Source organism: Macaca thibetana, chromosome 20 (genome assembly GCF_024542745.1).
Source record: "Macaca thibetana thibetana isolate TM-01 chromosome 20, ASM2454274v1, whole genome shotgun sequence".
NCBI classification, from domain to species: domain Eukaryota; kingdom Metazoa; phylum Chordata; class Mammalia; order Primates; family Cercopithecidae; genus Macaca; species Macaca thibetana.
The window spans coordinates 43,414,791-43,437,884 of record NC_065597.1 but is presented as its reverse complement, the minus strand read 5'-3'; the positions used below and the strand labels follow the sequence as shown (position 1 = coordinate 43,437,884).

Below are 23,094 nucleotides of genomic sequence, written 5' to 3'. Positions count from 1 at the left end.
AAAACTCTTGCATACCAGACTGGGCAACATAGCAAGACCCTATCTCTGTAAACCATAAAATAACTACCTGGGCATGGTGGTGGGTGCCTGTAGTCCCAGCTACTTGGGAGGCTGAGGTGGGAGGATCACTTGAGCCCAGGATTTCAAGGCTGCAGTGAGCCATGATCAGGCCACTGCACTTCAGCCTGGGTGACAGAGCAAGACCCTGTCTTTAAAATGAAAAAAAAAGAAAAACAACTGCATGCACTGAAAGACATGGTTGGCCAGGCAATTCCTCCCTCTAACAGCCCCAGGTCTCAGGCTGCAGAGGCGCTTGGAGATGACTCTTCACTATAAGGCCCTGTCTGACCCACTCTCTTTAATTTACAGAAGAGGAAACCAACAGCAAGAAGGGAAGTGCCGTGCCCACAGTTCCATGGTTGTCTTTCCCTACAGTGTAACCCAGTGCAGACACCTCTTCAAGCACAGGCTCACTGAAACTGTGTCTAGGGAAGGGCCACTCCACCTCCTCCATATTCCCTGTACTCATTTGTCCGGCCAGCTGCCCTGGGTCCTGCCTCCCTGTAGCTCCCTCCACAGCAGCAATGCACTAGGGCAGAGGCAGGAAGACCCCTCAGGAAGGTTGTGGGACAGGTGATCGGTCACCAGATATGGAAGGCCAGCCGGGTGACCTCTTGGGACCACCTGACCCTGTGATACCATCAGCTTGGCATCGGACCTCAGGGGTGGGGTGGGCTTACAGGAAACCGGGCCTCTACCCTTCCCCTCCAACTTACCAGTCAAAAATAACTCGCAGTTTCCGGAAGAATGTGTATCTTGCAAGAAGCCCTGGAATCCACTGCCGGGCACAGAATGTTGGTCAGGGTTCCCTTTGTTTGGCAGTGTGGAGCCAAACAAACTTGACCCCTCCCTCTTGGACTTTGCTTGACTTTCCTTTCACCACCTGTTACCTCATTTCATTCCGAATTCCTGTTGGTTTCTGCGCTGGAATCCCTGGTTTTCCTCAAGTGTGGAAAACACAGCACTGATGAGATACCAGTTGCTTTTCAGCGGTAAACTGCCAGACTGGTAAGAAATCGTGACTGTTGTGTATTTATTTTTATAGTTCTCTTCTGTTTTGGTGAGAAATACTGGGCTTCTAGTTAGTATAGCAATAAACTGTTTCTCTTATATTTAGCTCTACTTATTTACGTATTTATTTATGTTTTAATACAGATAACTCTTGTTTATTTTAGAGACACAGTCTTGCTCTGTCGCCCAGGCTGGAGTTCAGTGGTGTGATCTCGGCTCACTGCAGCCTTGAACTAACTCCTGGGCTCAAGCGATTCTCCTACCTCAGCCTCCTGAGTAGCTGGGACTACAGGTGTGCACCACTACACCTGACTAATTAAAAAAAAAAATATGGGCCCTTGACGTCAGTGCCCTGCTTGGGTCTCTTCCAAGCGTACTTTCCCTTCTTTCCTGTTCTAAAACCTTTTAAATAAACTTCCACTCCTGCTCTGAATTTTTTTTTTTTTTTTTTCAGAGATGAGGTCTTGCTATGTTGCCCAGGTTGCTCTCAAATTTCTGACTCAAGAGATCCTCCAGCCTGGGCTTCCCAAAGTGTTGGGATTACAGGCATGAGCCACTGTACCTGGCCTACATTTAACTTTAAAAAGTGAGTTGAAGAAAAAAATAACTGAGTCATATTTCAGGTGACGTGTAGGTACGTCCAAAATCATGAAGGGGATGTAAATGACTCAGCGTGGGAAATTCTCAGTTGGTGCCTCAGGACCCAGGACTCTGTCCCTGGGGTTGGGGTTGCTAGCAGCCGCAGGTCTTTGGGGAAGCCCGTGTAGGGTCTAAGACCACCAAGCTTGCGACCGAGTCCTGGCCCCTCCGCTCCTGGTGCTGCGCGGCCTTCACTGCTTCCGGGACAGGCTTCCCCGTTTTTGCAAGGCGGAGGGTCCCCCGCCCTTCCTGCGGAGACTCTCGCTTTTTTTAAAACAAAAATTTTATGTTACTTTTTAACTTTTAAGTTCTGGGATACATGTACAGAACGTGCAGGCTCGTTACATAGGTATACGTGTGCCATAGTGGTTTGCTGCACCTATCAACCCGTCATCTAGGTTTTAAACTCCTCATGCATTAGGTATTTGTACTAATGCTCCCCCTCCCCTTGCCCCCACCCACCGACAGGACCCGGTGTGTGATGTTCCCCTCCCTGTGTCCATGTGTTCCCATTGTTCAACTCCAACCTCTGGACACTCGCTTTTTCACCGTCCTGCCAGCTTTGCTGCTTAGACCTGGACACAGAGTGCAGCGGGAAACTGTTGCAGCTCTCACACATACCTATCAAGCATTTACTGAGCTCCTGCTAACACAATCTTGCTCTCTCTAGGAACTGCTCCCGGTTCAGGGCGCCTTGAGTCCGTGGCGCCACCTGCTGTTCCCACGGCGCCAGCGCAGCCTGCGAGGCCGTCCCAGCTCTTTCCACTCGAGCGCGAGGGAGACTCCGTGGCCACCCGCGGCACGCAGAGCTTCTGGGAGCCGGTGGCAAGGCCGAATTGGGATGCAAACCAAATGCACGTGGGTGACTGGCAGAAAAAGCCTCCCACAGATGGGAGGGATTTCGGAGGGAACCGAAAGAAAGTTGGTAAGCACCTACAGCCCGGAGCTTGGCTTTCTTTTTCTCTCTGACAAAAAAGCTCGGAAGGACACTTTCAGGCAACCAGGGGCGACTGGGTCTGCTGCTACCCGCGCTGCTTCCTTGAATGTGGAGAGAGCAGCTGGGGAGGTGGGGGAGTGCATCAGAAGCTCAGTAAAACGCAACGGGGACTTTGCACCTTCTTTTTGCTGCTTCAAGTGGAAGGAAGGTGATCAGATGTCAGAGTGGGGAGGGCGACTTCCTCCATCCCTACCCCCACCCTCAGGTCACATGAGGGAAATTACTCCCCAAAGCTCTCTTTCTTAGCACTGTCTGGCGATGACTTCAGAACTTCTCAGCATCTAGAACGACAACCTTAGCATGTCAGTCTGCCTGGGCCTGCCACCTCCCAAGGCCCAGAAGTGACACCCAAGGGCACAGGGCATCTCCACTTAGCTGTTCTCAGCTTTGATGTGCCCGAATTAAAGGGGCAGGGTGGGCCGGTGCGGTGTCTCACGCCTGTAATCCCAGCACTTTGGGAGACTGGTTGGGGGGGGGGGGCGGATCACGAGGTCAGGAGTTTGAGACCAGCCTGGCCAACACAGTGAAACCCTGTCTCTACTAAAAATACAAAAATTAGCCAGACATGGTGGCACGCGCCTGTAGTCCCAGCTACCCGGGAGGCCGAGGAAAGAGAATCACTTGAACCCGGGAGGTGGAGGTTGTGGTGAGCAGAGATCGGACACTGCACTCTAGCCTGGGCGATAGAAGGAGACTCGACCTCAAACAAACAAACAAACAAACAAACAAAAAAACAGGTGGGGGCAGAGTGTTAAAATACAGTGGCTCAGGTTCCATCCACCCTATTAGATTGTGGCTTAGTGGGTTTGGGGTGGAACTCCTGGCATGGATATTTTTAACAGGAACCCCAGGTGTTCCTGGTGCTCCATAGGTTGAGAACTCTTGCTCTGGCTTCCAAGGCACGCGCTTTGTCCAACGTTCTTCCAAGTGCAGTGCAAAATAAGAGTCACTGTGAACTCACATTGCTCTTGGGCTAGATTCTGTGCTCCTTGCTTTACAAGAATTCTCATTTAATGCTCCCAGGAATGCTTTGATGGGCATCATTTTCATGTGCATTTTGAAGAACGGGGAAGCCTGGGCAACATGGCGAAACCCTGTCTCTACCAAAAATACAAAAACTAGCCAGACATGGTGGTGCATGCCTGTAGTCCCAGCTACTTGGGAGGCTGAGGGGTGAAGATCACTGGAGCCCAGGAGGTCAAGGCTGCAGTGACCCGAGATTGAGTCACTGTACTCTCCAGCCTGGGCAACAGAGCAAGACCCTGTCTTGAAAAAAAAAAATGGGGAGACAAAGGCTTAGAGAACTTACTTGACTTTTCCAATGCCCGTAAATGGCAGGGATGGGATTTGAATTCAGTTCAGTCTGATTTCAAGCACATGTTCCCCTTTTTTTCTAACTCTTTCACAGTGTAACAAGTCTCTTTACTCAACTGAAATAGACATCAATGATGTATTTGGGCATAATGATTTTTTTTTTCTAATTTGACTTTAAGTTCTGAGATACATGTGCAGGACGTGAAGGTTTGTTACACAGGTATACATGTGCCATGGTGGTTTGCTGCACCTATCAACCTGTCATCCAGGTTTTAAGCCCTGCATGCATTAGGTGTTTGTCCTAATACTCTCCCTCCCCTTACCCCCCACTGCCTGACAGGCCCCGGTGTGTGATGTTCCCCTCCCTGTGTCCATGTGTTCTCATTGCTCAACTCCCACTTATGAGTGAGCACATGCAGTGTTTGGTTTTCTGTTCCTGTGTTAGTTTGCTGAGAATGATGGTTTCCAACTTCATCCATGTCTCTGCAAAGGACATGATCTGACTTTTTTTTATGGCTGCATAGTATTCCATGGTGTATACGTGCCACATTTTCTTTATCCAGTCTATCATTGATGGGTATTTGGGATGGTTCCAAGTTTTTGCTATTGTAAATAGTGCTGCAATAAACATACGTGTGCACGTGTCTTTATGGCAGAATGATTTATAATCCTTTGGGTATATACCCGGTAATAGGATTGCTGGGTCAAATGGTATTTCTGGTTCTAGATCCTTGAGGAATCACCACAGTGTCTTCCACAAGGGTTGAACTAATTTACACTCTCACCAACAGTGTAAAAGTGTTCCTATTTCTCCACATCCTCTCCAGCATCTGTTGTTTCCCGACTTTTTAATGATCACCATTCTAACTGGTGTGAGATGGTATCTCATTGTGGTTTTGATTTGCATTTCTCTAATGACCAGTGATGATGAGCTTTTTTAAATATGTTTTAAAATGTCTTCTTTTGAGAAGTGTCTGTTCATATCCTTTGTCCAATTTTTAATAGGGTTGTTTGTTTTTTCTTGTAAATTTGTTTAAGTTCCTTATAGATTATGGATATTAGACCTTTGCCAGATGGATAGATTGCAAAAATTTTCCCCCATGCTGTTGGTTGCCTGTTCATTCTGATGATAGTTTCTTTTGCTGTGCAGAAGCTTTTTAGTTTAATTAGCTCCCATTTGTCAATTTTGGCTTTTGTTGCAATTGCTTTTGGTATTTTAGTCATGAAGTCTTTGCCCATGCCTATGTCCTGAATGGTATTGCCTAGGTTTTCTTCCAGGGTTTTTATGGTTTTAGGTTTTACATTTAAGTCTTTAATCCATCTTGAGTTAATTTTTGTATAAGGTATAAGGAAGGGATCCAGTTTCAGTTTTCTGCATATGGCTAGCCAGTTTTCCCAGCACCATTTATTAAATAGGGAATACTTTCCCCATTGCTTGCAGGTTTGTTGAAGATTAGATGGTTATAGATGTGTGGTACTATTTCTGAGGCCTCTGTTCTGTTCCATTGGTCTATATATCTGTTTTGGTATCAATAGCCTTGTAGTATAGTTTGAAGTCAGGTAGCATGAGGGCATAATGATTTTTAAATTAATTTCTAAAATAGGCAACACAGGGCTGGGCGTGGTGGCTCACGCCTGTAATCTTAGCACTTTGGGAGGCTGAGGCGGGTGGATCACAAGGTCAGGAGATCGAGACCGTCCTGGCCAACATGGTGAAACCCTGTCTTGACTGAAAATACAAAAGAAATTAGCTGGGTGTGGTGGCCAGGTGCCTATAATCCCAGCTACTCAGGAGGTTGAGGCACAAGAATTGCTTGAACCCAGGAGGTGGAGGTTGCAGTGAGCTGAGATCATGCCACTGCACTCCGGCCTGGTGACAGAGTGAGAATTCATCTCAAAAAAAAAAATTACATAAGTATTAAAATACATTCGTAACAATGTGAATATACTTAACGTTACCAAACTGTACAGTTGAAAGTGGTAAAGATTATATATTTTATGTTTTTTTAATACCACAATTTTTAAAAAGGCGTTCAGTGGAAGGGTGCCCACAGATGGTAGGGATTTTGGAAGGAACCGAAAGAAAGTTGGTAAGCACCCACAGCCCCAAGCCTGACCTTTTTTGCTCTATAACATAAAAGCTTGCAAGGGCACTTGCCCTGTGCCCTGCTTATTCAGTTAATCACTTAATTGATCATGCTGTCATCTTTTTCTGCCTAACTCCCCGAAGTAGGTGCCATTATTATTCCCTACTTTGAGATGAAGAAAGTAAGGCACAGAGAGGCTGAGCAACTCGTCAGGGTCACACAGCTCCTGACTGGCAGATTGTGAGTCCGGGAGGTTTGGCTCCAGGAGCTGCCCTCCTTTCCACTCTCTGCTGCCTCCGGGACCTTTTCTCTTTGTCTTGGGAAGTCAGGGAGGGAAAGCTGGGCCATGTTTACTTTAATTCAACATAAAACAATAACATTTGATCTAGCAGAAGTGTATTGTGTTTGAGTTCCGGCTCTGCTAATAATTAGCTGTTACAACCTTGGGACAGTTACTTGATGTTTTTGTTTATCATCCATAAAACGGGAACAATGACACTGGTTTCACAGGGCTGTTGTGCGGCTGGGTGAACCGGCATGCATGAGGAACTTGGCTCACTGCAGCCTTGACTTCCAAGAGGTCGCCAATTCCATTTGCCACAAATGGGCCAGGTCCTCAGAGTATGGAGCCCGGAAGCGCAGCACAGACCCCACCCAAGAGCTTGTCAGAAATGCACAGTGCTGGCTGGGCGCGGTGGCTCACCCCTGTAATGGGAGGCCGAGGCGGGCGGATCTCCTGAGCTCAGGTGTTCGAGACCACCCTGGGCAACCTGGTGAAACCCCGTCTCTACTGAAATACAAAAAATTAGTTGGGCGTGGTGATACTCGCCTGTAGTCCCAGCTACTCGGAAGGCTGAGGCACGAGAATCGCTTGAGCCCCCGGAGGTGGAGGTTGCGGTAAGGCGAGATAGCACCACTGCACTCCAGCTTGGGCTACAGAGCGAAGACTCCGTCTCAAAGAACAAAAACAAAAACAAATAAACAAAAAAGAAATGCACAGTGCCAGACCCTATCCTAAACCAGCGGAATCAGAATCTGCATTTTCACAAGGTGCCCAGGTGAGGCGTAAGCGTGCTACAGCCCGAGAAGCCCTTCTCTACAGCAGTGGATTCAATCACCTTCCACTAGTACCCCCTGCCCAGTTATGCCCGTGGTGTGGGGTTGGGGCTGGGCAGCCCAATTTTACCAGCTGCTTTCAGCCTATTCCGAGGTGTGGGGATCCAGCTACAAGAAAGAGCAGAGATAAAAGAAGGAAGCAGTTTCATCACTTTTGATGTGACAAAGAGGACACGTTTTTGGCTGGAGTTCTTGGACTCTGTCATCTTTTTCTGGGTTCTCCTTCCGTCCTGACTCAACTTGGCATTTTGAGAAATGAAACTTAAGCTACTCAGGAAGGGTGGCTGGAGACAACAGTGCCACCTTGTGGCAGCAGCCTGGCATTACCGTCCTGGAAGGCGACTGTTTAAATGGAAAGCACTGTGATAATAGGGCAGTCATAGAGAAATCTCAGTGAGCCTTTATTATATGCCAGACATGCCAAGTCTTCTTCATGGATTTGTTTATTTAAAACTCACAAGAGTAAGAAGTAGGTACTATTATTATTCCCAGTGTTACAGGCCTGGAGGAACGGAACTTGAGAGAGAGGGAGCTATGCTCATGAGCTCTGGGTAGTGAGGGCTGGAGCTGGAGCCAACTTGGGCAGTCTGGCTTTAAAGTCCATGATTCCAACACTTTTTCTTTTTTTTTTTTTTTTGAGACGGGGGCCTCACTCTGTCGCCCAGGTTGGAGTACAGTGGTGCAGTCTCGGCTCACTGCTACCTCTGCCTCCCAGGTTCAAGCGACTCTCCTGCCTCAGCCTACTGAGTAACTAGGATTTACAGGCACGTGCCACCATTCCTGGCTAATTTTTGTATTTTTAACAGAGATGGGGATTTCACCATGTTGGCCAGGCTGGTCTCGAACTCCTGACCTCAAGTGATCAACCTGCCTCGGCCTCCCAAAGTGTTGAAATTACAGGTGTGAGCCACCAAGCCTGGCCTGATTCTAACCTTTGGATATATTTCCTTTGTAATAAAAGAAGGACCCCTTTCTGGTGGGGATCCCCAGATTTTAGACTCTTTAGACCTGTGCTGTTTTACTGACTAGAAGCAGGAAGCCCTGGATGGGGATCCAGGGACCTGGGCTCTGGTGTTAGCTCCCTTCTCTCCTACCCAGGCGAGTCCCGGGCAGTCATTCAGTTTCTTTTTCTGAGTTTGTATGTGGGAGATAATAATATTTGACCTGTTTGCCTTATAGCATCTTTGCAAGAATCCATGGAAAACACACAATTGGAATTAAAATTGTATAGCATTGGGAAAGACAAGGTAGTGTCTGATATTCTTAGCAAATAAAAGGGTAAAAAGATGTGATTTTCCCCGATACCTCAAACCAACTGCACTTGAATTAATGTAGAAACAGAAAACCAAATACCCCATGTTCTCACTTACAAGTGGGAGCAAAATATTGGGTACATAGGACATAAAGATGGAAACAATAGACACTGGGGACTCTAGAGGGTAGAGGGAGGGAGGGGCAAGGGTTGGAAAACTACTTTTTGGGTCCTATGCTTATTTCCTGGGTGACGACAGAATCAATCGTACCTTAAACTTCAGCATCGTGCAATATACCCATGTAACAAACCTGCACGTATATCCTCTGCATCTAAAATAAAAGATGAAATTAAAAAAGAAAAGAAGAGATGTGGCCGGGCATGGTGGTTCACGCCCGTAATCCCAGTACTTTGGGAGGCTGGGGCGAGTGGATCACCTGAGGTCAGGAGTTTGAGACCAGCCTGGCCAACATGGTGAAACCCCATCTCTACTAAAGATGCAGAAAATTAGCCAGGCATGGTGGTGGGTGCCTGTAATCCCAGCTACTCAGGAGGCTGAGGCAGGAGAATCGCTGGAACCTGGGACGTGGAGGTTATAGTGATCTGAGATCATGCCACTGCACTCCAGCCTGAGGAACAAGAGGAAACTCCTCCTCAAAAAAAAAAAAAAAAAAAAAAAAAAAAAAAGAGAAGAGACGTGATTGTGCTAGGTTAACAATAAACCCTAAACTCTCAGCACTTCAAAAGAACAGAGTGTCTTCCTCACCCCATGCTGTGTGTCCACTGCAGATCCACCAGGGCCTCTGCTTGTCTTAGTCACTCAGAGGCCTCGGGTGACAGAGACTCTATCTCAGCACATGCTTCTGTGACCCAGCAGACAGTAAAAAGAGGATGGGGACCACGGACTGACCTATCTGCTTCTGCCTAAAAGTGACACATGTCATTTTCACTCATATTTCATGGGCCAAAGCAGATCACATGGCCGAGCACGCGCTCAAGTGGGTGGAGAGGTGCAGCCCCACCATGTGCCCAGAAAGAGAACTGAGCATCTGAGACCTTTCTTTCTTCTTTTCTGCTTTCCCCCTTCCCTTCTTCCTGCTTTCCTTCCCTTCTTATTTACTAAGTGCCTACTATTTAGATGATGTATCCTTACTGGGATTATCATTTGTTATTTAAAACATTTAAATAATAAATTTAATTTGTTTTGTTATTTATTATTTACTTTTTTTTTTTTTTTGAGATGGAGTCTTGCTGTGTCACCCAAGCCGGAGTGCAGTGGCACGATCTCAGCTCACAGCAACCTCTGCCTCCCAGGTCCAAGCAATTCTCCAGCCTCAGCCTCCTGAGTAGCTAGGGTTACAGGCATGCACCACTGTGCCAAGCTAATTTTTATATTTTCAGTAGAGATGGGGTTTTGCCATGCTGGCCAAGCTGGTCTCAAACTCCTGAGCTCAGGTGATCCATCCACCTCGGCCTCCCAAAGTCCTGGGATCATGGATGTGAACTACTGTGCCTGGCCTGTTTTTATTTTCTAAAGATGGGGTCTTGCTCTGTTGCCCAACCTAGAGTGTAGTGGCTATTCACAGATACTATCATAGCTCACTGCATAGCTCACTGCAGAACCTGGGTTTACTGATGCATACCACTGCACCCAGCCTCACTGGGATTATAAAATAAGACAAAACTCCAGTCCTCAAGGCTCACGTGATCTCATGGCAAAGTCAGAAAAGCTGACCGAGGTCAGCACAAGCTGATATGTGAACACAGATATGAGGCAGCTCACCCAGCTTGGGGTGAAGCTATGGAAGGCTTCCTGGAGGAAGTCCCCAAGGAAGATAGGAACAAGCCTGGTGAGAGGCAGGGGAACCTGAATAGTGCAGCTCATGCCTGTAATCTGAGCTACTAAGAAAGAAGGCGGAGGTGGGAGGATATCTGGAAGCCAGGTGTTCAAGACCAGCCCAGGCAACATAGCAAGACTCTTAAAAAAAAAAAAAAGATGCAGGGAGATCATTTTCAGTGGAAAGAGCAGAAGATGTAAATGTCTGCAGGAGAGCTCTGTGGCCAGCAGTAAGATGTTCTGCAGGCCTGAGGAATGTTGGGGAGGGTGGTGCGAGGATGAGCAGGCACAGCAGGAAGTGGGACCAGACCACTTAAGGCTTGGGGGCCATTAGAGAGTGGATTTTGTGAGAAGGCCATGGGGGCCATAGAGAGGCTGGTTAAGCTTTTTTTTTTTTTTTTTTTTTTTTTTTTTTTCCTATTTAGCCTTGACTTGAAACTCATAAATTTGTTTTTCTGAGACAGGGTCTCACTATATTGCCCAGGCTGAACTCAAACTCCTGGGCTCAAGCTATCCTCTTGCCTCAGTCTCCCAGGGTACTACAGGTGTGAGCCACCATGCCCACTTGCCAAAGAAAGGTTTTAAGCAGGACATTAACACAGTGAAGTCCTCTCTCTGTAGGGTGGGTTGGAGGGGAAAGGATTGAGAACAGAGAGACAGTTAGCACTTTGAGAGGCTGAGGCAGGTGGATCACTTGGGGTCAGGAGTTTGAGAACAGCCTGGCCAACATAGTGAGATCACATCTCTACTAAAAATACAAAAATTAGCTGGGCGTGGTGGTGTGTGCCTGTAATCCCAGCTACTCAGGAGGCTGAGGCAGGAGAATCACTTGAACCCAGGAGGCAGAGGTTGCAGTGAGCCGAGATGGCGCCACTGCATTCCAGCCTGGGCAACAAGAGCGAAACTCCATCTCAAAAAAAAAAAAAAGAAAGAAAGAAAGGAAAGATAGAATGCTGATGCCATAGCTAGAGGGAGATGACAAAGCCTGAAATGCAGGTAATGTTTGGGAACATAGAGAGGATAAAATTGATCAGAGAGGTGATATGATGCAGAGGCAGCCTATAGGACTTGGTTTTTATGGAAAGTGGGAGTAACACTGAACCTTAAAAATGTCTGGGTTTCAAATGGCGTGGAATGGCTGAGGTCTATTATTCATTCAGGATACTTATTAATGTCTATCATGGGTTCTTTCTAGGTGCTTGGAATACACAGGTGATAAAAAAGACCAAAAAAAAAAAAAAAAAAAAAAAAAAGGAAGAAGACAATTCCCTGCCCTTGTGAGGTTGATATTCCAGTGGGGAGCAGGCAGTAAATACCAAATCTAAATACGTACATTATAGGGTATATTAAAAAGTAGACCACATTGGGGGAAAGGCAGGGAAAGAATGGTCGGGAGAGTTGGGAAGGGAGGGGTGTCAATATTTTAAGTAAGGCAGTTAGAAAAGATCTCATTGAGGACTGGCTGAGTGGCTCACACCTGTAATTCCAGCACTTTGGGAGGTCAAGGCAGGAGGATTGCTTGAGCTCAGGAGTTCAAAACCAGCCTGGGCAACATAGTGAGATATTGTCCCCACAAATAAAAAAATTAGCCAGGGTGGTGGTGCACACCTGTGGTCCCAGATACTTGGGAGTCTGAGAAGGGAGGATCATTTGAGCCCAGGAGTTTGAGGCTGCAGTGAGCTATGATTGCGCCACTGCACTCCAGCCTGGGCAACAGAGTTCAGAAAAAAAAGAACAAAAAGAAAAGAAAAGATCTAATTGAGAGGTGACATTTGAGAAGCGTCTTCAAGGAGGCAGGAGTAATGGAGAGGGTGTGTTCTCTGCTCCAGAGGCTAGACTGAGGGAGGAGGCAGGCGGCGTGCACACCAGTTCCCAGGAGAGATGTTTCCTTTAGGTGGCCTTCCGTGACATCCACCACACACTTATGCTTCCATCTCACTTTCCAGGACTCACATACATGACCATCTCTGTCTCCAGGGAAGACTGGGCCATGCAGGGAGGGGAGATGGATGCCAAGCCAGGCGTCTGCTGCCTCAGAAGGTGACAGTTGAGCTGGGTGTTGGTGAATGAATGCACAGGCTTATTTCAGTGAGTAGAGATGATGAGGGGCATTCCAGGCAGAGGAAACGGAACGTAAAGGCAGAAAGGAGTGGAAAAGAATGTCTGGGAGAATACACGCTGGATGGAGTGACTGGAAGAGTGTGTGTGTGTGTGTGTGGGCGGGGGCGGGGGTAAGGGTGAAGCAGACACAGAGGTCACAGAATCAGATGCTCTCAGAGTTGAGGCAGGAAGTGAATGAAGCGGACAGAGATTAAGCAACAGGGAACTGTGGAGACTGTGGCATCTTGGTGTGCCCAGCTCCCGTCTGAAGTGGGTAGCTGTGATTTTGCTTCAAGTCATGTAAGAACATAGGACCAAGGGGGCTGGATAGTCTAATTTCTTCTGAGCAGCCAGGAATCTAGATTTTTATATACAATCCTCCAGTTTTAACTAATTAAACATTTTAAGCATGCTAAGTGAACATGTCGGTAGCTTGGACATGGCCCATAGACAGCTGGTTTGTGTGGGGTAATATAGAACATAAGGGGGTGGACCCACAGTTTGTTGCTGGAATCAAGCTCAATAAAATATCTCAAAGGGCAACAGGGGCAAGTTGAAAAGAAGGAGGCTAGTTAGCCAGTTAAGACTGATCACTTTGTCTCAGGGTTTCGTTCTAAGCTTTGTTGGTTTAGAAATTATGGGGAGGGGGGAGGGGGGAGGGATTGCATTGGGAGTTATACCTGATGTAAATGACGAGTTGATGGGTGCTGACGAGTTGATAGGTGCAGCACACCAACATGACACAAGTTTATATATGTAACAAACCTGCACGTTATGCACGTGTACCCTAGAACTTAAAGTATAATAATAATAAAAAATTAAAAAAAAAAAAAAAAGAAATTCTGCCAGGCGCAGTGGCTCAGGCCAAGGGTGGTGGCTCACGTCTGTAATCCCAACACTTTGGAAGGCTGAGGCGGGCCTATCACTTGAGATTAGGAGTTCAAGACCTGCTTGGCCAACATGGTGAAATCCCATCTCTACTATAAATGCAAAAATTAGCCAAGTATGGTGGCATGTGCCTGTAGTCCCGCTACTTGGGAGGCAGAGGTTAGAGAATCGTCTGAACCCAGGAGGCAGAGGTTACAGTAAGCTGAGATCACACTATTGCACTCCAGCCTGGGCAACAGAATGAGACTGTCTCAAAACAAACAAACAAACAAACGAAACAGAAATTCTGCTTTTCTTTTCTCAATACTGACATGAGCAGACTCAGTAGGACTGGCTTACACTAACTATCAGCCTGGATGGGCTAGGTTCTGCTCCAGTAACAAATAATCTCCAAACCTCAGCAGCTTCACACAACAAAACTGTATTTCTTGCTTATTCTGTACGTTTAGCACAGGTCAGCAGAGGGACTCCTTTCATCGTTGTGCCCTGGGATCCAGGCTGATGGAGTCTCCATTTCAACCATTACATAGGAAGGAAAAGAACTGTAGCAAATCCCTCACTGTCTCTTTCTCCCTAGAAGAGACCCATGTTGTTCCATTCCCTTTTCATTGACAAAAGCAAGTCACATGGAAAGCAAGTCACGTGGACTCAACTAATTTCAAAGGAGTGGAAATGCAATCCTAGTAGGTTCTTGGGAGGAGAGAAGAGCTGGAATATTTGGGGTCAGCCCTAATTACTACGTTGCCAGCCATGCTTACAGGAGGTGGGTGGAGAAACCATGAGACATGTAAGAGATCGAGCTCAGACTCCTGTACTCCTTGACGGGCACATTTCCTCCTCGTCAGCAGCCCTTTCTGGGAGGCACAGCCAGGTGGACCACACCATCCTCATGGTCGGCGGCATCCCCTGAGCTTCCAGCTCTACTCTAAGGTAAGTGCCTAGGTTAGTTCCCTACACCCTCTGCTCCCTGATCCTGGACAGTGTCTAAGACCACACAGACTCCTGTGTTTCTGCCCCATCTTCCTAAGTTGCCCTACACACATTCCCTTTGGACAAAGATTGTTCTGTCAGTTGTTTATGTCTTTCTTTTAAAAAAAAAAGAGAAAGGGTCTTGCTCTGTCATCCAGGCTGGAGTGCAGTGGCACAAACACGGCTCACTGCAGCCTGGACCCTCCTGGGATTAAATGGTCCTCCTGCCTCAACCTCCCAAGAAGCTGGGACTGTGGGTGCACACCACCATGCCCAGCTAATTTTTTGATTTTTTTTTTTTTTTTTTTGGTAAAGACAGGGTCTCACCTTGTTGCCCAGGCTGGTCTGGAACTCCTGGGCTCAAGCAATCCTCTCAAAGTGCTGGGATTATAGGCGTGAGCTACCGTGCCCAGCCTGTTTCTATCTTTCTAGATCCATTCGCAAGCAGACAACACTGTGGTTGTTTTGATTGGATTTGGGATATTCTAGAGACTCATCGATTTTTTATATATAAGCACTTTTTTTTTTTTTTTTTTTGAGACAGAGTCTCGCTCTGTCACCCAAGATGGAGTACAGTGGCGCGATTTCAGCTCACTGCAAGCTCCGCCTGCCGGGTTCATGCCATTCTCCTGCCTCGGCTTCGCCAGTAGCTGGGACTACAGGCACCCACCACCATGCCCAGCTGATTTTTTCTATTTTTAGTAGAGACGGGGTTTCACCTTGTTAGCCAGGATGGCCTCAATCTGCTGACCTCGTGATCCGCCTGCCTCAGCCTCCCAAAGTGCTGGGATTACAGGCGTGAGCCTTGGCACCCTGCCATAAGCACTTCTTGGTCATGAGTGATATCCTCTTTTTTCTTTTTTTTTTTCATCCAGTGACTTGTAAATAAGAATGAGCAATGTCTTCAGGTGTTTAAACCTGATTCTTATTTTTTGCCTTTTCCCCCCCTCATTTTACTTTCAAACTTTGACTTTTCCTTTGTAATCCCCTGCAGCCTGATTCTTCCAACCATGGCCCTCATATTGAATTCACCATCCTCTCTCATCCTGCACTTAAGCCCTGTGATGGGCTAGCTCGTGTCTTTCCAAAATCTGTTTGTGGAAGTTCTAACCCCCAGTACCTCAAAATGGGACTGTGTTTGGACACAGGGCCTTTAAGGAGGTGATTAAGGCAAATGAGGTCATGTGGGTGAGCCCTAATGCGATATGACTGCTGTTCCCATAAGAAGAGATTAGGACGCTGAGAAGCGCAGAGGAAAGGCCACATGAGGACACAGGGAGAAGATGGCATCCACGAGCCAAGGAGAGAGGCCTCAGAAGAAACTGGTCTGGCTGATTTTGGCCTTCCAGCCCCCAGAACTGGAGGAAAATAAATTTCTGTTGCTTAAGTCACCCAGTCTGTAGTAATTTGTTGTGGCTGTCCCAGCAAACCAATATAAGCCTCCCTCCCTCCCAAAAAATGACCTTAATCCAGATTAAGTATATACAGTGAAGGCTCCTATTGAAAAAATGGGATCTAGGTGGACAAGTGTTACTGCAATGTTGAGGCCTGGGAGGAGCACATGCCTTCCCAATGATCACCTTCGAGTGCAGTGGTGAGTTCTAATGGTGTTTTGCAAGTGTGGTATATACACTGGTGGTACAGAAAATGAGGTTAACGGATGAGCGTGATGTATACAGTTGGCCCTCTCTATATTTGTGAGTTCTGCATCTGTGGCTTCAACCAACCAGGAATTGCATTGTACTAATTTTATTTAGATTAATTAATTAATTTTTGAGATAGGATCTTGCTGTGTCACCCAGGCTAGAGTGCAGTAGCACGATCTTGGCTCACTGCAACCTCCGCCTGTTAGACTCAGGTGATCCTCTCACCTCAGCTTCCCGAGCCTGGGACTACAGGCGGGAGTCAACAAGCCTGGCTAATTTTTTGTAACTTCTTCTGGTAGAGATGGGGTTTCACCATGTTGCCCAGGCTGGTCTGTCTTGAATTCCTGGATGCAAGCAATCTGCCTGCCTTGGCCTCCCAAAGTGCTAGAATTACAGGTGTGAGCCACCATGCCCAGACTGTACAGATTTTATATCTTGTCATTACTGTAAAAAATACAGTATAATATTTATATAGCATTTACTTATATTAGGTATTATAAGTAATCTAGAGATGATTTAAAATATATAGCAGGATGTGCATAAGTTATATGCAAATACTACACCATTTTATACAGGGACTTGTGCATCTGCAGATTTTAGTGTCTGCAGGGAGTCAGGAGTGCCCTGGAACCAATACCCTCTGAGGAATGACTATGTATATTTTAAATTAGAAAAAATATACTATTAACATATCAAACCCATTCTTTTCATGGTTATTATTTTTTAATGAAGAGCTAAGTTAAAAAACAGGTAGCTGATTTAAAAATTAGTTGGGTGGGCCAGGCGTGGTGTCTCACGCCTGTAATCCTAGCACTTTGGGAGGCCAAGGCGGGCAGATCACCTGGGGTCAGGAGTTTGAGACCAGCCTGGCCAACATGGTGAAACCCCGTCTCTGCTAAAAATACAAAAAAGTTAGCCAGGCATGGTGGCATGTACCTGTAATCCCAGCTACCTGGGAGGCTGAGGCAGGATAATTGTTGGAACCCAGGAGGCAGAGGCTGCAGTGAGCTGAGATGGCACCACTGCACTCCAGCCTGAGTGACAGAGAGAGAATCCATCTCAAAAAAAAAAAAAAAAAAAAAAAATTAGTTGGGTGATCAGTGAATATAGCAAAATATTCTTACAAATAATGAAGGTATATTCAAATGACTGACATATGGGAAATGCTGAGCTAGGGCCTGATTGTGTTTCTGGGATGATGAGTGTGTGTTGGCATGGTCCCTTACACGTGTGCCCTCTCAACCTGCCACATGCCTCATTACAGGTCTGAATGAACATTAATTTCAAAATGATTTGATACAGTGTGATTGTATCAAACTGCTCCAAACTTCTAATTCCAAAATAGATTGAATTGCACAGTCCTTCACATTACAGAGGGAAAGAGGAAACAGGACCGGGGGGAAAGGACATGGACTCTAAGAATGAGAGTTACTATTTAATAAGGCAGCCCTTTGTGAAGGCACACACGTAGAGAGAGAAAGCTGTCCTGGTAAGATCATTGGAAAATGAGAGAAGAGAAAATGCAGGCGAATGGGGCCAGATGCCAAGCCCTTAGGATCCCTTGGCCCTTAACAATCAGCAAAAGGCTTAGATCATTGTCCTCTTGATTACTCTGAACTACATCTTGTCACCAACTTAGTCAAGAAACACTAAACAGTTTATCCTTCAGAAGCTCCCTTCAAAATCCTCTTTGGCCTGGCTCCTGCCCTCATCATGCCATTAAACTGCCCTTTCGAAAGCCACCAGGGCTTTCGGTGATTGTCTCAAGCTTGCAGAAAACGAGACCAGGGGTAGCCAAAGAGAAGCTACATCCTTAACTAAGGCTGCTCAGCTGGTTGGGGGCAAAGCTGAGGGGCTCTTGTTTCCTTAGTCTAGGGGTTGTTGCTACATAGAATTTATTATTATTACTATTATTATTTTAATCAAAAAATGACAAATTGTGTAGATTTATGGTATACATCATGAAACTTTGATATATGTATACTTTGTGGAATAATTAAATCAAACTAATTAACATATGCATCACCCCACATACTTATTTTTATGAGAACATTTAGAATTTACTCTTTTAGCAATTTTCAAGTATAGAATACATTATTTACTATAGTCACCATGCTGCACAATAGATCTCTAGAATTTATTCTTCCTGTCTAAATGAAATTTTAGGTCCTTTAACCAATATCTCTTCATTGTTTCCTCTTCATCTCCAGCCCCTGATAACCACCAGTCTACTCTCTGCTTCTAAGAGTTCAATTTTTTTTTTATTCCACATCCTAAGTGAGATCATGCAGTGTTTACCTTTCTGTGCCTGGCTTATTTCCCTTAGCATAATGTTCTCTAGGTTCATCTACGTTGTCACAAATGACAAGATAGCCTTCTTTTATAAGGATGTATAGTATTCCATTGCATATATATGCCACATTTTCTTTATCCATTCATTCACTGATGGATGCTTACATAGATTTTATATTTTGGCTATGGTAATAATGCTGCAATGAACACGGAAGTGCAGATATCTCTGTGATATACTGATTTCATTTTCTTTGGATTTATAACTAATAGCAGGATTGCTGGATCATATAGTTGTTCTATTTTTAATTTTTCTGGGAGCCTCCATACTGTTTTCCACCATACTAGTTTACATTTCCACCAACAGTGTGCAGGGATTCTCATAACTCCACATCCTCACCTATGCTTGTTACCTTTTATCTTTTTCATAACAGCCATTCTGACAGGAGATGAAACATGGCTTTACCAGTCCAATCCTGAAGACAAATCACAATCAAAGCAATGGCTATTAAGAGGTGGAAGTGGCCCAGTCAAAACAAAAGCAGCCTGGTCGAGAACAAAGGTCATGGCAGCAGTTTTTTGGATGCTTGACACATTTTCCTTATTGTCTTTCTGGGGGCAAAGAATGATAACTTATGCTTATTATGAGAATGCTTGGAGAAAGTTAGCTAGCAGAAAGATGCTTGATAAAGCCTCACCAGAGAGTCCTTCACCACAACAATGGCCCTGCTCATTCCTCTCATCCAACAAGGGCAATTTTGTGACAGTTTCAATGGGAAATCATCAGGCATCCACCTTACAGACCTGATTTGGCTCCTTTTGATTTTTTTGTTTCCTGATCTCAAAAAACCTTTAAAGGGGACACATTGTTTTCAGTTAATAATGTAAAAAATACTGCATTGACATGGTTCAATTCCTAGGACTCTTAGATCTTTAGGGATGGACTAAAATTTAGCTGGTATTGCACACAAAAGTGTCTTGAACTTGATGGAGCTTTTGTTGAGAAATACAGTTTACAGTTTAATTTTTTTAGATTTACATTATTTTACATTTTAATTGACAAATAATAATTGTACAAATTCATGGAGTACATAGTGATGTTTCCATACATGTAATATATAGTGATCAGATCAGGGTAGTTAGTGTATCCATCACTCAAATATATATCATTCCTTCGTGTTAGGAATGTTCAATATCTTCCTTCTAGCTGTTGGGAAAATATCTATCTATCTATCTATCTATCTATCTATCTATCTATCTATCTATCTATCATGTATATATCTCTAACTGTAGTCATTGTACAGTGGTATAGAACATTAGAATTTATTCCTGCTGTCTAGCTGGAATTTTGTGTCCTTTGACAAATCTCTCCCTATCCTCCCTTTCTTCTACCCTTCTCAGACTCTAGTATCCTCTGTTTTACTTTTTACTTTTATGAGATCAACATTTTTGTCTTTTAGCTTCCACATATGAGTGAGAACATGTGGTGTTTAATTAACTTTCTGTTCCTGGCTTATTTCACTTAACGTACAATCCTGCAGTTCCATCTATTTGCTGCAAATGACAGTATTTCATTCTTTTTTATAGTTGAATAGCATTTCACTGTGTATATTATATGTATCTCATTACCTTTATCCATTCATCTGTTGTTGGACACCTATGCTGATTCCATATCTTGGCTGTTATGAATGGTGTTGTAATAAACATGAGGGTGCAAATGTCTCTATGATATAATGATTTCCTTTTCTTTGGATAAATTCCCAGTAGTGGGATTGCTGGATTATATAATAGCTCTATTTGTAGTTTTTTGGAGAGCCTCCATAATGTTTTCCATAATGACTGTAGTAGTTTACATTCCCACCAACAGTGTATGAATTCTCTTTTCTCTACATCCATACTAGCATTTGTTATTTTTTGTCTTTATGGTAATAGCCATCCTAACTGGGGTGAGATGATACCTCGTTGTGACTTAGATTGGGATTTCCCTGATGATTAGTGATGTTGAGCATTTTAAAGTATATTTGTTGGCCATTTGTACATTTTCCTTTGAGAAACATCTATGCAGATCATTTGTCCATTTTTTTTGTTGTTGTTACTTTGCTGTTGAGATGTTTGAGTTCGTTGTATATTCTGGATATTAAGATGCTGTCAGATGAGTAGTTTGCTAACATTTTCTCCTATTCTGTTGTCTTTTCACTCTGTTGATTGTTTCCTTTGCTATGCAGAAACTTTTTTAGTTTAGTGTAATCACATTTATATATTTTGCTTTTGTTGTCTGTGCTTTGAGTCTTATCTATAAAATATTTTCTTAGACCAATGTCCTAAAGCATTTCTCCTATTTTTTTTTTTTCCAGAAGTTTTATCATTTTGGGTCTTACATTTAGGTCTTTGAACCATTTTAAGTTAATTTTTTTATAGGGTGAGAAGTGGGGATCTAGTTTCATTCTTCTGCATGTGGATATCCAGTTTTCCCAGCAGCATTTATTGAAGTGACTGTCCTTTTCCCGATAAGTATTTTAGACACCTTTGTCAAAAATCAACTGGCTGTAGACACATGGATTCATTTCCGAGTTCTCTATTCTGTTGCAATGGTCTATGTGTCTGTTTTCATGCCAGTACCATGCTGTTTTGGTTGCTACAAAATTGTGCTATATTTTGAGGTCTGATAATACATCTCCAACCTTGTTCTTTTTGTTCAGGATTGTTTTGGCTATTTTGCGTCTTTTGTGGTTCTATACACATTTTCAGATTTTAAAAAAAATTTCTATGAAGAATGTTATTGGTATTTTGATAGGGATTGCATTAAGTCTGTAGATTGCTTTGGATAGTGTCGTCATTTTAACAATATTACTTTTTCAATCCTTGAGCATGGGATGTTTTTTCATTTGCTCATATCCTCTTCAATTCCATCAGTGTTTTGTGATTTTCCTTGCGAAGGTTTTTACCTGTTGGTTAAGTTGATTCCTAGGTATTCCAATTTTTTTGTAGTTGTTATAAATGAGATTGCCTTCTTTATTTCTTTTTCAGCTAGTTTGTTGTTTATGTATATAAATGTTGCTGATTTTTAAATATTAATTTTGTATCTGCAACTTTACTGAATTTGTTGATCAGTTCTGGACTTTTTTAGTAGGGTCTAGGTTTTTCATATATAAGATCACGTTATATGCAAACAGGAACAACTTGATACCCTTTTTTCCAGTTTGGACATCCTTTCTTTCTTTCTCTTGCCTAATTGCTCTGGGTGGGACTTCCAGTGCCAAGCTGAATAAGAGTGGTGAGAGTGAGCATCCTTGTCTTGTTCCAATTCTTAGAAGAAAAGCTTTCAGTCTTTTACCATTCAGTACTGGATTTGTCATAATGAACTTTATTATTTGTGGTACTTTCCTTCTATAACTAACTTATTACGAGTTTATTATTATAAAGAGATATTGGCCGGGTGCGGTGGCTCACGCCTGTAATCCCAGCACTTTGGGAGGCTGAGGTGGATGGATCACAAGGTCAGGAATTCAAGACCAGCCTGGCCAACATGATGAAATCCCGTTTCTACTAAAAATACAAAAATTAGCGGGGCATTGTGGCGCACACCTGTAATCCCAGCTACTCAGGAGGCTGAGGCAAGAGAATTGTTTGAACCTGGGAGGTGGAGGTTGCAGTGAGCCAAGATTGCACCACTGTACTCCAGCCTGGGCGACAGAGCAAGACTCCATCTAAACATAAATAAATAAATAAATAAAAAATAAAAACAAACAAAAAAATTAAAGAGATATTGAATTTTGTCATGAGCTTTTTCTGCATATATTGAGATGATGATATGGCTTTGCCCTTCATTCTATTGGTGTGATGTATGATGTTTATTGATTTGCATATGTTGGACCATCCTTGTTTTCCTGGGATAAATCCAAGTTGGTCATGGTGTATTAACTTTCAGATGTATTGTTTGGTTTGGTTTGATAGTATTTTGTTGAGGAGTTTTGTGTCTATATTTATCAGGGATGTTGGTCTGTAGTTTTTTTTGTTGTTGTTGTTATGTCCTTTTCTAGTTTTGGTATCAGAGTTATATCGTCCTGGTAGAATGAGTTAAGAAAAATTCTCTCTTCCTCAATTTTTTGGACTAGTTTAAAAATATTTGATATTAATTCTTTTTAAAAGATTTTGCAGAATTCGGTAGTGAAATCACTACTTTTTATTCCTGATTCAATATCAATACTTGCTATTGGTCTGTTCAGGCTTTCTATTTCTTCTTGGTTCAATCTTGGTAGGTGATATGTGTCCAAGAATTCATTCAATTCCTCTTGGTTTTTGAATTTATTAGTGTATCGTCATGGTAGCCTCTAATGATACTTTGTATTTCTGTGGTATATGTTGTGATATCTCCCTTTTCATTTCTGATTTTATTTATTTGAGTGTTCTCTCTTTTTTTCTTAGTCTCCTAATGGTTTGTTGATTTTATCTTTTCAAAAAAACAATTTTTTGTTTAATTGATCTTTTATTTTTTTTAGTCTCAATTTTGTTTATTTCCTCTCTTATCTTTATTATTTCATTTCTTCTAATTTTGGTTTGGTTTGTTCTTGCTTTTTTAGCTCCTTGATGTACATGATTAGATTGTTTTTGTTTTTGTTTGTTTGTTTGTTTTCAAGACAGGGTCTTGCTCTGTTGCCCTATGTTGCCCAGGCTAGTCTTGAGCTCCTGGGCTCAAGCAATCCTTTCACTCAGCTTCCCAAAGAGCTTGGGTTATAGGCATGAGCCACTGCAGCTGGGCATTAAGTTGCTTATTTGAGATCTTTTCAGTTTTTTGATGTAGGCACTTAATTGCTCTAAACCTGCCTTATAATACTGCTTTTGAGGTGTTAGGAAATTATGAATCCCATAGATTTTGTTGTTGAGTTTCT

At 43.8% G+C, this 23,094-nt stretch overlaps 1 long non-coding RNA gene across 1 annotated transcript; it reads left to right on the top strand.

Annotated features, from left to right (window-relative positions):
• The first annotated feature begins 821 nt into the window (after positions 1 to 821).
• LOC126944939 (uncharacterized) lies at positions 822 to 17,930 on the top strand. The gene is made up of 3 exons (XR_007722237.1): positions 822 to 1,068; positions 2,381 to 12,353; positions 15,265 to 17,930. It is a non-coding gene; the product is annotated as an uncharacterized LOC126944939 (long non-coding RNA).
• The last annotated feature ends 5,164 nt before the right edge of the window (positions 17,931 to 23,094 follow it).